The 16,454-nt window shown below is 34.3% G+C and overlaps 1 long non-coding RNA gene and 1 pseudogene across 1 annotated transcript in view; both read left to right on the plus strand.

Annotated features, from left to right (window-relative positions):
- The window catches only part of LOC118546092 (uncharacterized), a 192,669-nt gene that overhangs the window by 16,387 nt on the left and 159,828 nt on the right, over positions 1–16,454 (plus strand). The gene's annotated exons all lie outside the window — the stretch shown is intronic.
- On the plus strand, positions 6,508–7,835 carry LOC118546091 (SWI/SNF-related matrix-associated actin-dependent regulator of chromatin subfamily E member 1 pseudogene; annotated as a pseudogene).

Here is a 16,454-nt window from a genome sequence, read left to right on the forward strand (position 1 = left end):
CAACAGTGTGATTTTTAACTCCCATAATGAAAAAAAAATGAGAGGAAATTCATAAAGGACAAGCATAGTTTATGAGTCTCTCAGGATGGCTTTAGTATTTTGCACAAATAAGAAGAGTAGCTTCAGTTTTATCAAGTTTTCTGTAACTTTATGACCTTAAGCCCATCATCTAAAGCCAGAGGTTTTTGATGCAAGCTTTCTTTTGCCGTCTGCCAAATCATAATTCCATGTCCCTTCAGCCAAATGGAGTATTCAGTATTTCATTTCTTGAGAATTATCAACTGTTCTGTTACACAGATGGGAAAACCAAGGTCTAGGACAGCTGGGTTGCTTTCTCAATGTTATAAGGAATATCAATTTACAGAATTAATGTAAGGACTAGAACTATACATTCCCTTTCTATTATTATCCTAATGCTGTCAGTGAAATAGAAGAGGTTTAAGATTTTATAAGGTCCTTCAGAGATAAATTCTCTTTAAGTATTATTGTGAGTTCATGTTTGCACTCAGTAATTAAATTCATGGTGAACTTTAGGAAATATATATTACAGCATTATTGTCCAGGAAGTTGCTTGACAGAGCATAATCAGTCCCTTAATCAAGTTTCAGATAACTTGGATTCAGTTTTCAACTCCTTCCATATTAGCTAAATAAACTTTTTAATTTAATAATGTCCCACCTATACCACAAAGTAACTAGGCATATCAAAACAAATCATATGCTTGGAAATTCACTGAAAATTTTGAATTATTCATTTATATTTTTTAAACTAATTAAGCTCTTTGGAATTTTTTTTGTTTGTAGTTATTTGTAACTTTTTATTTACTTGGGCTAATTAAATGTTGAGAGGATAACAACTAAAAGCTCATCCTATTATTAAAGAAATGATCACTTTTCCTGTTAATACAAGAAAAGGTCCTAAAAACGTCATTGCTACACACACACACACACACACACACACATTCTAATAATAATTGTTCATCTTTCATTATGTTGTATTGTACATATAAATTAGTTGGTTCATTGCCTATAACTTAGGAGATCCATAGATATTATTGGTTGTTACAATATTAATCAGAGGAGGAAGAAGAGAAGAAAAATAAACAGAAGAGTTTGATGGAACATACATACATTAGACTCTTCAACTCTGAATACAGAGTCTTAGTATGTTAACTTGAGGTTCCCAACCATGTGCAAATAAAGAACATGCAATATAGTTAAGGAGCAGAGGAATAAGTTTTTTGTTAAAACACTCTTTCTGCAAATGTGTGACAGTGTGAAAATGTTGAATATTTTAAAGTATGTAATAAGGAGATTGGACATTATTCCAAAATGAATTAAAGGGAGAGACATGGAGCAGATTCTTTGACATAATGCCAATTGATACGTGCCTTAACTAAGGAAGTATAAGGAGAGATGGAAAAGAAACAATGGAATCATCTAACATATACATGAGTAAATGGATAATTTTAAAAATGAGTGGAAAGTGGTAAAAGAAATAACAGAATTTCATTCTCTCTTCTGTAGTATTATTAATTATTAGGAGAGTTGCAAGTAGCATTGAAGACTTTTAACTAGTCAAGAAATCTGAAAATGTTACTTAACATAGGTTGATGCATGAGAAAATATTGCAATGAATTTTTAACAGTATTTAAGCTTTTACTCATGTATTGCCAGTAAAATTCTGATTTAACCCTGGAGTAAATCATACGCTCTCCTCTGGACTTGAAAGAGTAAAGAAAGAAATAGTTTCACTTGAGCTCTCCAAGAAGAGTGGTTTGCATCTTGCTACTTTTGGTCTAGTGAAGGGTTGGGAGAATGGAGAGCTTGACTGCTAAATCACTTTAGTGACTCTTGCTCTCCAGCTGCCCAGGGAAAATATGACAGAGAAAGTCATATTCTAAGCTACTTCATCTACAGACGTTCTCGAATTAGTAGCAGGCTATGTATTACATTAATCTATACTCACCTGGAGAAGAAGCAATACAGTATTAATTATATGTTATTTAAGATATGATGATGATCATGGTGATTAACTTTGTTCTTTGCCCATATCAAATCACATTCTTTGAATTAAGTCATTGTGTACAAAACACTTACCCTTACCAGATTAAGTATAGCAATTTATAGCATTATATCTTAGTTACTGGTCATCTGTAATCCAGTAATGTAATATTTTAAGAACTATCTTGAGAAAAAGTATTTAAATTAGTTCTCTCTCTGTGTGTGTATTTCTAAAATTAAAACGGAAAGAATAGCTCATTTTCAATATTATATATTCCATATGATTAGAAAAGCTTGGACACATGATATATTCTGAAGAATCTGCAGTTCTAGAAAACCAAAAGATTTTTTTCCCCATCACATAATAATCAGTGGTATTTTTAATGGATTGCAGTTGGTTTTCTGTTTTTACTGATTTTTATTTGATCATTTTTATTTGGATCTTTAGTAGAAATGGAGACATAACAAGATAATTAAATTAATAAAATAAATGTTATTTAATTCCTACCTTTGGTATAAAGTACTTCTAAGCATGTTTAAAATTATTTTTTTCAATTTATTAAAAAGATGTTTAGATGAACTGCTAAGAAGAAGTTCTTTGGCCTAAGACTTTAGTTTGAAACTGCCCTTGTAGCTAACCATTCTATGTTTATAAAATATGGAATGAGAAATCATACTACAAATACTTGGAAGATTAAATGTGCTGATCTACCCACAACATATGGTGGTATTACCTTATATTTAAAATTTCAAAAAACCAATAATAATGATATAAAATTCTTATAGTAACTCTTACGTGATTGAAAATAAATAATGGGGGCTTATTCCTACAATTCTTTCACGTTAGATTTTATGCAAGTGTGAAAGATGGTGAAGGACTGAAAGCCTTGGTAAGATGGTAGGCTCCTAACTGTTTCTCCTCCAGTCTTGCTAAGCCCAGTTGGACCAACTAATGCCGAAACCACAGCCTCAGTCTAGCCGGTCCTGTATAATGAGGAACCCTCACATTCTCTATTCCTTTTGAAATCTGAACGGTTAAAACTGAGCTTTAACTACAGCTCCTCAATCCACCATGTCAGTGCTTTGGGCCTTTTACTCCCCAAAACTGTCATTTTGAACTCTTCTCATCCTGCAATATTTTTTTTTTTTATAGATTTTTTTATTTATTCATTCGAGACACAGAGATACAGAGAGAGAGAGAGAGAGAGCATGAGCAGGGGGAGAAGCAGAGGGAGGGGGAGAAGCAGATTCCCCGTGGAGCAGGGAGCGCCATGTGGGGCTTGATCCCGGGACCCTGGGATCATGACCTGAGCCGAAGGCAGATGCTTAACCATCTGAGCCACCCAGGCGCCCCTCATCCTGCAATATTTTTAATAAAGGTTTGAACTAATAGTGACCACACATGTTGATGAGTTCTCTTCTATCCAATTTCCCAGGACAGTATTCTTCCAATTATCCAGTTGTAATTTTTCTGAGTAACAGACACAAACTCAAGTAATTTCAGAGGGATCTAGAACTTCCTTACTGAAAGTTGGGCCAACCACATACTTCTGAAAAATAGAGTGAGGAAAAGTGAATTTATTTATTAGTTTATTTTTACAAGATTGAAAACTCCCTAACTCTTTAGTCCTTCATTATTTGAATGATAGAGATACCCTTCTTTTTTTTTTTTTTAAAGATCCTATTTATTTACTTGACAGAGAGAGACACAGCGAGAGAGGAACACAAGCAGGGGGAGTGGGAGAGGGAGAAGCAGGCTTCCTGCCGAGCAGGGAGCCCGATGTGGGGCTCGATCCCAGGACCCTGGGATCATGACCTGAGCCGAAGGCAGCCGCTTAACCAACTGAGCCACCCAGGCGCCCCAGAGATACCCTTCTTATATAGAGATCTATTTCTCCATCCTGCACTAGAATAGTGGTTCTCACTCTGGCTCGCATCTATGTCAATTGGAGGGTTTTGTAGACATGCCCAGAGCTTCTGATTCAGTATTTCTGGACTGAGCCTGAAAACTTCCATTTATAACAAGTTCCCAGGCAATGCTGATGTTTCAGGAACCATATTTAGAACCATGGTTCTTGAGTAGTTTTTATTCCAGGTCAGTAAACTAAGTGAATGAAGCTACAGGGATTTTAGAATTTTTTTTCTTTTTTAAAAAACCACTTTATTGAGGTATAATTGACATGCAAAAAGCTGTACATATGTAATACACTGATGAGCTGGGGATAAGTATATACTTTATTTCCATCACCTCAATATATGCCATAAACATCTATCATCCCTAAAACTTTCCTCCCACCCTCTTTCTTCTTCCCCTTTTTTCTTCCTTCTCCTTGTCCTCCTCCTCCATTTCCTCCCCTGCCTCCTTTTTTCCCTCCCTCTATTATTATTACTATTATTATAACTCTTCATATAAGATCTATACATACAGCAAATTTTTAAGCATACAAAATAATTTTTAAGTATAGGTGCTATGCTGCATAGTAAATCTCTAGGACTTCTTCCTCTTGCATAACTGAAAGTTTGTGCATGTTTGCTCCTTTTCAGGAAAACTTAGTTCCACAGAGAATTTGCATTTTGTATCTGTTCTGTATCGGGGCAGTAGTTGTAAGATTGAACACATTTACAAGTGTTTTGCATGTCCAAAGGAGGCTGAAAGAACAAATATTTTGAATAGCTATACATTACCTGAATTCATCCACCTTATTATATAAGCTAGTGCAGAGGGTTTTAAAATTAATATTTTTTGTGATGTAATTTTACATAAAAGTATCTTAATCTTAGGTATAAACTCTTTTTTTTTTTTTTAAGTTAGAAAGCCAACTACTTTTTAAAAATTAAAATCAGGTAAATGCTGACAATTTGTAAAATAAAATCATATTCTTTTCAGAAGGCAAACTAGTGCTGATTTTATAATGTAAAGGTGAGTCATATTGAATAAATTAGCTTCTTAAAATACAATTAAACACTCCGACGAGTAAGTAGTATATTAGATGTAAAGTCACTCTCTTGATATTTAAGTCATTCCTGAGTCACATAGGGTAACTTGTGTTCTATATTTTTGTATATCTGCTCTTTTAAATAACTTCTATGAGAATGTGCCTACATTGTTTCATATGAAATATGCAGCTACAGCTCTCATTAGCTAAATGAGGCTAAGTTTCACTCACCTTGTGAGTATGTAGCTACATATTTTTAGTGAAAAATTTAGTTATGCATTTTGCATAAGCTTGAGGAGCTGTTGCCCATTCCTTACACATCCTGCTCTGTACTTAAAGATGAATAAATAGCCTTTATTCTCATGAACATTTTATAAGACAAACATCTATGAGTACATTATTTAGTTCTTTTTCGCTGTTATACACAATATGAATATTCCATTTCCTAATGGACTTCATGCTTACCTTTCTGTCAGGGTATGCATGGAAGTCCCCAAACTATTCAACAGTGAAAATCAACACAATATTTCTTTTTTCTAAATGTCTAATTAGAAGGCTCTCCAAGACCTTCTTATTTTTACTGATAAGGAAACCAAGAAGTAGAGAGATTAACCAATATATTTGCTCAACACATGTAATTGTGGTCATACTCCTCCCAGAACCTAGTGTCCTACTACAAGATTTTCCTACTCCACTCCAGAGCCTAAGATGTGACTAAATATATTTTTTTTAACCTAAGAAAAAAACTTGTAGTTCTGTTAGCTGGAAACAAAGAAAATTTGAACATTTTTTTGCTACTCTATCCTGTAGAATGTACTAATAATAAATGTGGCAATTTTAATGATACATAAATTGTCATCCCATGAACCCTTACATAGAGAAGTTGTAAATACATAACAGTTTTGAATAGACCGAACACAGTAGAATTTTAATTCCAGGTAAAACAATCATTGTTCCATATTACAAAAATGTTTGAAAGGAATTGTGTTATTTTTATGAGTATATACAAAGAGCAAATTCTATGAATCAGTTTTAACAGAGTTGTTTCAAGTGTTTATTAAATAGACATGAAGTTCTTTGCCTCTTTATCAATTCTCACAATTGTCCTGCATAGTATTTACTATTAGTACAATTTTACATAAGAATAAACTATAGCTGGGAAAATGTGAAGGTGAAGTTTGTAGCCAGACCTGCCTGACTCAAAGCTACATTTTATTGTTGTTGTTGTTGTCGTTACAATTATTATTATTGTGTGCAAGTGTTTCTAGAATAAGCTTCAGAACGTGGTAAGGGAGAGAACTGATTAGTGGAACTAAACTTCAGAATGCAGAGTACATTTAACAGTCTCTTCCATTCCATCCAGATATACCATCTTTAAAGGGTTAGCTAGATGTGGTTAATACTGAAAGCCATGCAAATTTCTGTCTACAACTATTGTTGTACATTAATGTGTTTTCTCTAGAAGTTCAAATCTTTTAAAAGGAATTGTGTTATTATCATGAGATTTAGATTTTTGTTATATTTCCCTGGTGCATTATTTCTTTTAAGAGTTGGTAACTTTTGGCTCCGGACGCGAGGGGTGGGGCGTGCGCGGGACAAAGGGAAACGAGGCCCGAGCTGCGGGCGTTTTTTCCGCCCGCGGTGTCTCAGATTCATTCCTACGGAACTGAGAACTTAATCTTCCAAAATGTCAAAAAGACCATCTCATGCCCCACCTCCCACCCCAGCTCCTGCAACCCAAATGCCCAGCACAACAGGGTTTGTGGGATACAATCCATGCAGTCATCTCACCTACAACAACTACCGGCTGGGAGGGAACCCGGGCACCGACAGCCGGGTCACGGCATCCTCCGGTATTATGATCCCAAAAGCCCCCAAGCCACCAGATAAGCCGCTGGTGCCCTACATGAGGTGCAGCAGAAAGGTCTGGGACCAACTAAAAGCTTCCAACCCTGACCTAAAGTTGTGGGAGATTGGCAAGATTATGGGTGGCATGTGGCGAGATCTCACTGATGAAGAAAAACAGTATTTAAACGAATACGAAGCAGAAAAGATAGAGTACAATGACTGTGAAGGCCTATCATAATTCCCCCGCATACCTGGCTTACATTAATGCAAAAAGTCGTGCAGAAGCTGCTTTAGAGGAAGAAAGGCGACAGAGACAGTCTCGCGTGGAGAAAGGGGAACCGTCCATGAGCATTCAGCCTGCTGAGGATCCAGATGATTGTGATGATGGCTTCTGCATGAAGCACACAGCCGCTGTCCGTTTCCAGAGAAACCGCCGCCTCATCAGTGAAATCCTTAGAGTGGTGCCAGACGTCCGGTCAGTTGTCACAACAGCTAGAATGCAGGTCCTCAAACGACAGGGCCAGCCCTTAATGGTTTATCAGCGAAAACTAGAAGCTGAACTTCTTCAAATAGAGGAGCGACACCAGGAAAAGAAGAGGAAATTCCTGGAAAGCACAGATTCATTTAACAATGAACTTAAAACGTTGTGTGGTTTGAAAGTAGAAGTGGATATGGAAAAAATTCCCACTGAAATTGCACAGGCAGAGGAAACAGGCTCGAAAAAGGCAGGAGCAAAGAGGGAAAGAAGCAGCAGAGCAAGCTGAACGCAGTTCCTGAGGAAGAGCAAGCTGCTAGAAAGACCGAGGAGAAGGAGGACGAGAGCATCCCGATGGGGACAGAGGAGACACACCTTGAAGAAGCGACGGAAAGCCAACAGCATGGTGAAGAAGGCACATCTACGCCTGAGGACAAGGAGAGCGGGCAGGAGGGGGTGGACAGTATGGCTGAGGAAGGGACCAGTGACAGTAACACCGGCTCAGAGAGCCGCAGGGCCACAGTGGAGGAGCCGCCCGCAGACCCCACCCCGGAAGACGAGAAGAAAGAATAAATGTTGCCTTGTTTTATGTGTTCTAAATACTTCTTTAAATTAAAAAAAAAAAACAAAAAAAAATTCTGACTTAAAAAAAAAGTTGATAACTTTTTATTGTAATCTCATCATCGGCCAAATGAATTCTATTTACCTCCTATTGGCCTTCTTGTGACATATGGATGTACTCCTTAAGATCAATTTTTGGAATTTACTTCTGCCTCAAATGCTTTATTGAACAATGATTAGTTATATGTTTATACCTGCTATTCTGTTTGTTCAATTTCATCTCATATCCAGTGATAAGATAGTATTTCCCATAAATCACCCTTTTCTTTCACAGTGTAGACTGGTTTGTGAAGCTTCACAATTCATCCTTACATAGAATGCCAACCCCTTTCAGAAGCCCCAACATGCTAGGCTCTCAATTCCAACTCCCTCCTTGGTGTTGGTAGAAGACCACATCTCTTTTCCCAAATAACCATTAAATCCCAGTTCTGCAGCCTTCGGAAACCATATTCAGCTAAGATCTCCTCCTGGCTACCTTGTCAACTGCATAAATGATTGGTCGACTTACTGTTCTGGCTCTACATTTTTTTCTCTTCATTTTTATCAACTATTTAGTTTTCTTTCTTTGTTTCCAGTTTATTTATACTTGCATTTATATGTATGTGTGTGCACATGTGTGTGTGCCTATGTGGGTATGTGTGATTATCTCTGTTACCACTACACATATTTCCACATTAATCTGTGTTTTATTTTACTCACTATCCTTCTAGATCTATTTATGCATTGACTTTGTGTTCAGCCCAGGTTCATTTTTGAAAGGTATATATTTCCCTTACTCTGTTTTGAACTGTGGCTTTATTGTACTTGTACTTACACTAATTTATTATTTCCTATGAAAGGGAGGGCAGTTATCACCAAAGATTTGGACATTCTTTCCATGATGTAGAGTTTCTGCTGGGAATTGGCTGCCTAGGTTATGACTACATTTCCAAGCTACCATGGCATCTAGGTGAGGCCACAGGATAGAATACTGGACAATAAAATGTGACAGAAATTATTCATTTTATTCTTGCAATAAAATATTCCTTGGAATTCTCCATTTATCTCTTCTTCCATCTACGCACTGGATGTGGAGATCCATGATGATCCAGATAAAAGTAGATTCATAACAGAAGAATCTGGGTTCCTGAAGAGTCCCATTGAAAACTTCAGGATAGAAATTCCTGCATGGGGAGAAAGACAATTATCATATGGTTTCACTCATATGTGGAATATAAGGAATAGTGCAGAGGACCATAGGGGAGGGGAGGGAAAACTGAATGGGAAGAAATCAGAGAGGGAGACAAACAATGAGAGCCTCTGGACTCCGGGAAACAAACTGAGGGTTAAAGAAGGGAAGGGGATGGGTGGATGAGATAACCAGGTGAAGGGTATTAAGGAGGGCATGTGATATGTTGAGCACTGTATGCTATATGGAACTGATGAATTGTTGAACACTACATCAAAAACTAACGATGTACTATATGTTGGCTAACTGAACATAGTAAAAAAAAAATGATAAAAAAAAAATTCCTGCAGGGGTCTGCATGAGAAAAATTATTTTTTATTATATTAAGAATCCAGGGATTATTTGTGCAGATTTTTTTGGCACAACTTTAAATATTTCAAATTATTTGAAATTATTTGATCCTGTGATGACACTTTTAATTTTTTTTAGGTTTTATGGGATTTGGGAGAATAAAAAGGAATTTTCATATTTCATATTATTGATCATCTCTATTAACCTTCTAGTTCTATTTTTCTAGTCCTTCTTACCTTGCATTTATTTTCCATCACTGACTTATTTTCTTCTTCTGTGTGAGTCAAGATTCAGGCCTTTTGCTCTTAGATCATTCTATTTCCCTTTCATGAGATATTGCTTCTAAATTCATGGTTTCAAATTTTAAATCTCTATATTTTATTTCAACTATGTAACTCTACCTGAATATTCCAAATTTGTACAATTGGAAAACTATCATAAAATCAAGATTCAGTATTTACCTATCAAACCACTGTGCCCTAGAAATCCCCAATTCTGTCAGGTATACTACAATCATTGAAATAATTCAGGCTAGCAATCTCAAATTTAGCATTTAAAATATTCAATTAGAATATCAAAGTATCAATTTCATCATAATATAGTTTCAATCTGAGATTTAATCTCCAATACTACTTTGGTGTTTCAAACATATTTACAATTTAATATATACAGAATGATTTTGCCCTTTGTCTACAATAATTATACTTCCTTGTGCTCTATTAAACTAAAAAGTGTCATGGTATAACCGATTTCCAACCTGGAAACCTTAAAGTTGCTGTGAACATTGTCTGTCATTTATATGAAAAATCCAGCCAATCATTAGGCATCAACATTCTATTTTTGAGTATCTTTTGAATCCACTACTTGACTCCATCCCAGCTGTGTAATGAAGTCTATCACTACATTCATCATGCATTATTGTAATTTTCATTTAATGTACATATTCTTTGTGACAATACACATTTTTCAGGGTAGGGTCCATGACTGTCTTCACCAATCTATCATCAGAACTGATCATATTGTCTTAACTACAATAGGAGGCCAGTAATTATTTGTTAAATGAATGAATGAAAGCATTTTCACCATCACTACTCTTTTCAAGGCCCATCTTCTGTTTTGGCTGAGTGTGATAGATTATATGAAGGTCCACAAATATCCATTAACTCTTCCTGGGGAAACCATATTGGCCATGTAACTTGTCAGTGAAACTGGACTTGAGAACCATAGTCACACTCTGTCAGAGGTTTTAAGAGAACGTTGAACCAGTGGTTGGAGTTGTGCGTAGAGCCATGTTCTTTTTTTCTTTTTCTCCATACTGGCTGTGTTCAAAATAGAAACAATTTCATCAGCTTGAAACTGGGAAACAATATGAGAAAAGTCCATGAAAAAAATGTAGTATGAGAGAAATAAATTGTTGTAAACCACTGAAATTTAGGGGATCATTTGTAGCCTCATCATGACCATCCTATGCTGACAGACATGGGTTAATATATTTACTATTTATTCTCATTTTGATCTTATTCTGTTCCAACTCTAGTTTAAATTTCTCTCCCTCTCCCTCTCATTTGGTTTATTTTTCTTTATAATTAAGCACAAAATAGAAAATGTCCATTATATCAACCATTTAAAAATAATATGTTAAAGAATAAGAACAATCTTATGACTCTCATTAAAATAATTTCTTCAGAGCTTATGAAACATTGCTGAATTAAGATGATAAAATAGGATTAATATTTAAAAACTAAGAAAAATGTTAAATAATAGAGAATGAACATAACATTAATTTTAAAAGTTAAGCATATGTTCCTGAGACAGATTCAGTGCTGAGCTCCTGTCTATTTCACACCAGCATATTATTCATCAGCTCATGAAAGCACTAGGCCTGCCATGGACCTATCACTTCTAATATGTTAAGAATATTGAACTGACTCTGTGTTCAGCTTGGGAGCATTCAGGTGCTGTCTCCATCTCATAGTACGTGATGTGCAGGAAATAAATTCATAAGCACTCTCTTTTACTGTATGTACTTAGCAAACTATTAAATTTAACTCATTTTTCCTCACACAAATGTGGAAATACAAAACTTATGATTACTGTACAATGAAATGTGTCACCCTTTGATAAACTTTTCTAAATAAAATGGTTTGCTATAGTTTTCTGCCTTGAAATATTGAATATTTTCATTTTGTGCTTCAAAAATTTCCAATTAACGAGAGTGATGGGAAATTTATTCTTAAAAGAAATGATCATCTGGAAAAGTAAAATATAATGTATGTGTGTATATATATATATACACATACACATACTCTATGTGTGTATATGCATATGTACATGTGTGTACCTAGAACCATATATATGTGCAGATAAGATGTGCGCACACATGTGTAATGCCTATGTGTGCAGAGTACATGTACATATATGTATTGCATTTTTTAAAAATCTAATTTTTAGATGGTATGCCTGAGCTCCCAGAAATAAATTTGAAACTGGAGAGGCATTGGGGAGAATTTTGAGGCCACTCTGAATTTTTCTTCTTGTCTTTATTTTTTATGTGTTGTGGTTTGAACGCCATATTTTACAAAATATGATTACATTATTATAAATTACACCATTCCTTCTTATTCCTCTAATAAGAAAACGTATTAACAATGAAATTGTGACACAAAGTTTTTCTTTTGTTATCTTCCCAGCCCATCATGGGTGTGAACTGCTTTCGTATGAAAGATCTTGCAGTTTTGTAAGCCCTCACTTATATTTCACATCATGTGACAAGCAGTCCTTTTGTGACCCAGCTTCTTTTACACATGTCTATTTTCCATTCTTCGATTCCACAAAACACCCAGTTTGTGCTTTGCAATAAAGAATTGCAGTCTTTCCTCCAGCCATAAATATTCATTCCAGTAATGTCAAATTTATGCCACTATCTTTGTTTGAATGCAGTGACCCCCTCCTCTAGTTTCCTGCTAGAGATAAATAAAAGTCACTGTTAGTTTTATGTCCAAGTCATGCTGTAATCTTTCTGAAGACATTTAGAGGTAATTAATTCTACATGTGTAGTGCCAACAATGTAAATGAGTTAACTGTAAAGACAACAATTTGAACAACTATAACCACATCTGTATGTATTCAGGAAATGGCATCTTTCTCATGACTGTCTCATGGTTGACAGATGGGATACATTCTAAGACTTTTTCCCAGTCCAAAAGTGTTCAAATGGAAAAAAAGTCTTTTTGCATTGATCAAGTAAGATGTATTGAAAACCAGAATGAGAGTAAGAACTTTTTTCCTGTATTTCTCTTGAAAATATCTTCCAGCAAACAATGAATCATAGAACACTACATCAAAAAATAAATAAATAAATAAATAAATAGGAAAAAAAAAGAAACAAATGTTATCTTAAAAAAAAACAAAACAAAAACAAAAACCAGAAAATATCTTCCAGTGAATTGAATAGAAGAATTCTACTAGGTCCCATCATTTAATTTATCTGTGTTTGTAAGTTAGCATCACCCGTATTTACTAAAAATTCAAGTCCTGTGAAAATTAAAGTTCCTGAAGAATCTGAAAGCCTCCTTTTAAAATGGAAACAAAACATCCTTCTGAGACTATGACAAACCGAAGTAGGGTTATTATTATAATTAATGTTTCTTTAAGTAGGCATAGAGTTGAAACAAAAGTACCCAAAAGGGAAAATAGTATATTTGTTTTCAACACATACATATTATCCTTTGACAATATCACATTTTGAAATAGGAAATTTTAAAATAGTCTGTAGAAAAAGGGCAAAATGTTCCCTCTGGTCATTCAGATGGCATTCAAAAGACTGTATGTCAGAAGAAATTTCAGTTGCTCTCGTTTGTACTGAATTATTTAATTACTGAAAAGAGAAAAGACTGAACTAATAATCCTGAATTGCAGCAGGAGTGTTAGCTTTTATAGTTGTTTTTCCTAAAATCCTACCAAAACAATAAATATGTTTTAGAGTATAAAATAGTGTATGTGTGTTCTATGGTTCTAATTAAGCAATGATTCTCTAACTTTGCTCCTAAGGAATTTGTAAGCTGTTTATATTCCCAAAATACTCTAGAAACAGGAGGTTTGGAGCTCTATAACAGAAAAATGAATCCCTAGAGGAAAAGATTTCTACCAGAAGGGAGAATGGGGCTATTAAGGCAGAAATAGCAGCTGTCCACTACACCTTAACAAATGCTGCAAAATGACTTCAGTCAATTCTCTACTGATGGACACTTTTTCTTTTCTTTTTCCTATTATGCACAACCATCTTTGGGTACTTATGGGGTTTTTGTTTGTTTGTGTTTTGTTTTTTGCATTGCTTTCTAAAACTCAAATTGCTAATTCAAATAGAATTAATATTTTAAGGCTTTTTGTGTATACTATAAAATTTCCTTCCACAAATGGTGAAACATTTTCTCATCATTTCAGAACTGTGTCCCCATAGATTCTATTATTTGTGTTTGTTAGGGTTCAGTGTAAGATAAATAAAGAGGTTTCAAAATAAATATGTAAATAAACAGGTTTCAAAATGCCATAGCTTAAATAAAGTAGAGTTTGTTTTTCTCTAATGCAAGAAGTGAATGGACTGTCCAGGGTTGATGGGGTTGGTGCTGCTTTTCCCTTTACATGGCTTCACCTTAAAGCTCGAGATGCTGTTCCATTTCCTCCCATTTCCCAGGCAGCTGGAAGGAAGAAAAAGGAAGTGAAGAGGAAAAACGTTAATTTATCAGATCATGACCCATAGATATCACTTCTGCTTGCTTTTGATCATCCAGTTATTAGTTATACTACCACACTCAGCAGTAGGGGATGAGAAAAATAGACTCCAGCTCGTGTCCCTATGCTGAGCTAAAACTTAAGGGGTATCACATCATCTTAAGCATCTTATAATTCAAATGCTAACTTCTTTTCATACAGCTTTTGTATTAAAATTATTTACCCACCATATATCTTTTGGTTAATTATTTTACAGTTTGCCTTTTATGGTTTTGTTTATATAATCTCTCCATATTGAAATTCTTTGTTGTTAGTAGTGTGATTCAGTTGAACAATATATGTGTGCATCTATGTATTTAGTCTTTGAGTATATCTTTAGGATTCATATGTAGAAATTCTACATTTTCTTGAATATTCTAAAGATGTTCAATTATTTTTTTAAGAATTTCTATGCTTTGAAATCTTTTTCCTTTCAATATTTGACTAGTGGACTTCACTTTGAATAAGTAAAGAGTTAATGATATAGTTTTCTTTTTTCTTTTAACAAACTGTTCCATTTGACCTAACAACTTACTGAGTAAACTGCTTATGCTAGTATAAACTGACTAGATAAGTAGATAGATAGATAGATAGATATGTCATTTAGTTGCTCTGTATACTAATCTATATCTATCTATCTATACAGAGGGAATAGTTTTTAAAAATCGGGGGAGACGAACCATGAGAGACTATGGACTCTGAAAAACAAACTGAGGGTTCTAGAGGGGTGGGGGGTGAGGGGATGGGTTAGCCTGGTGATGGGTATTAAAGAGGGCACGTACTGAATGGAACACTGGGTGTTATATGCAATGAATCATGGAACACTACATCAAAAACTAATGATGTAAGGTATGGTGATTAACATAACATAATAAAATAAAAAAAATTCATTGTTATAATCCAAGGATCTGTTTTAACACAAAACACTCTTTTAAAAGATTACCATGTGGTTATTATTCCACATGAATTTTATTTTATTTTATTTTATTTTTATTTTTGCTTTGTTTTAAGTTTTCATTTAAATTATTAACTTCAAGTTTACAAAAGTACAATTTAGATTTTGTTTGCATTTTCTGAAGTATACACTTAGTATGGGAGGATGATATCTTAACACTAATGAATCTACTTAGGAAAATACTGTGTGCCATCATTAATTCAAGCCTTCTTATATATCTTACAATAAAACTATTATTGCAAAGTAAGACCTGCAAATTATAAAGATTTTAATATTGAAATACAAGGAATTCCAGAAGTGATAGAATACTATATGGATCGATTTTAGTTAATATGGTTCTAATCTGTATGTTTTTCCTTACTTAGAAATGCAATCTGCTTTCTTATTATATTTCTATCTTGACAATGGACAACCAACTGATCAAAAACTACTGATAGTATTTCTGTGGAAGATATTAGCTTAGTCTAACCCATAGAACTTTGTATGTATCTTAAAATTCATAACAGAAATAAATCCTCTCACCTGTAAATCAATATTTATCAATAAGTCTTTTATAACTAATGCTTGAATAAATCAATAATCGGCAAACACTTTCAAGAATATAACACTGAAATGACTACTATGTGTTAAAGCCAAAAGGATTTTGGCTAAAATGATGCTCAGAATAGAATTGATAGTATCAACATAGATAAAATTATATAAAAAAACAAACTGCAGTATTTTTTCAAAAAAGGAAACTAAGCATTAAGATAAAAAGGAAAGGGAGCCATACACAAAACTATATAGAAAGAGATTAAAAATAAGATCACTAAATTAATTATAAAATAAACTAAAATATAAAACTAAAGAAAACTAGATCTCGAGTTTTGGGGGAAAAAACCCACAAAACGAATTAGCAAAATTAATTGAAAAGATACCAGTAGTAAAATTTTTAAATTATTTAGAATAATAATGATGGAGCTGCAATAATACAGAAGAGAGTAGAGTAGTTATAAAGAAATACTTTTCTTATCTGCATGCGAATAAATTTGACCACCTCACTAAGTTGGCTGAAATTTGAGGAAAAAAGTAAATCTAATAAAAATAGTAATAATAATAATAATAATGTTATCCAGAGTTACTGTTCAGATCTAGGTAAGTTACATCCTGCACAAAGGCCCCAGCCTGAGTCTCTTCCTGTCTACTGTGTAGGGTTCCCACACATCTAAAGGAGGAGGGTAATTTTCTGTATTTACAAAAGGATGATCTGGCTTCATTCCTCTTTTTTGATCTAGAGGAGATCCAAAATTGAATCAGATCAACTGCCATAGAATAAATGTAAAAGAAC

The sequence above is a fragment of the Halichoerus grypus genome, chromosome 2 (genome assembly GCF_964656455.1).
Source record: "Halichoerus grypus chromosome 2, mHalGry1.hap1.1, whole genome shotgun sequence".
NCBI classification, from domain to species: domain Eukaryota; kingdom Metazoa; phylum Chordata; class Mammalia; order Carnivora; family Phocidae; genus Halichoerus; species Halichoerus grypus.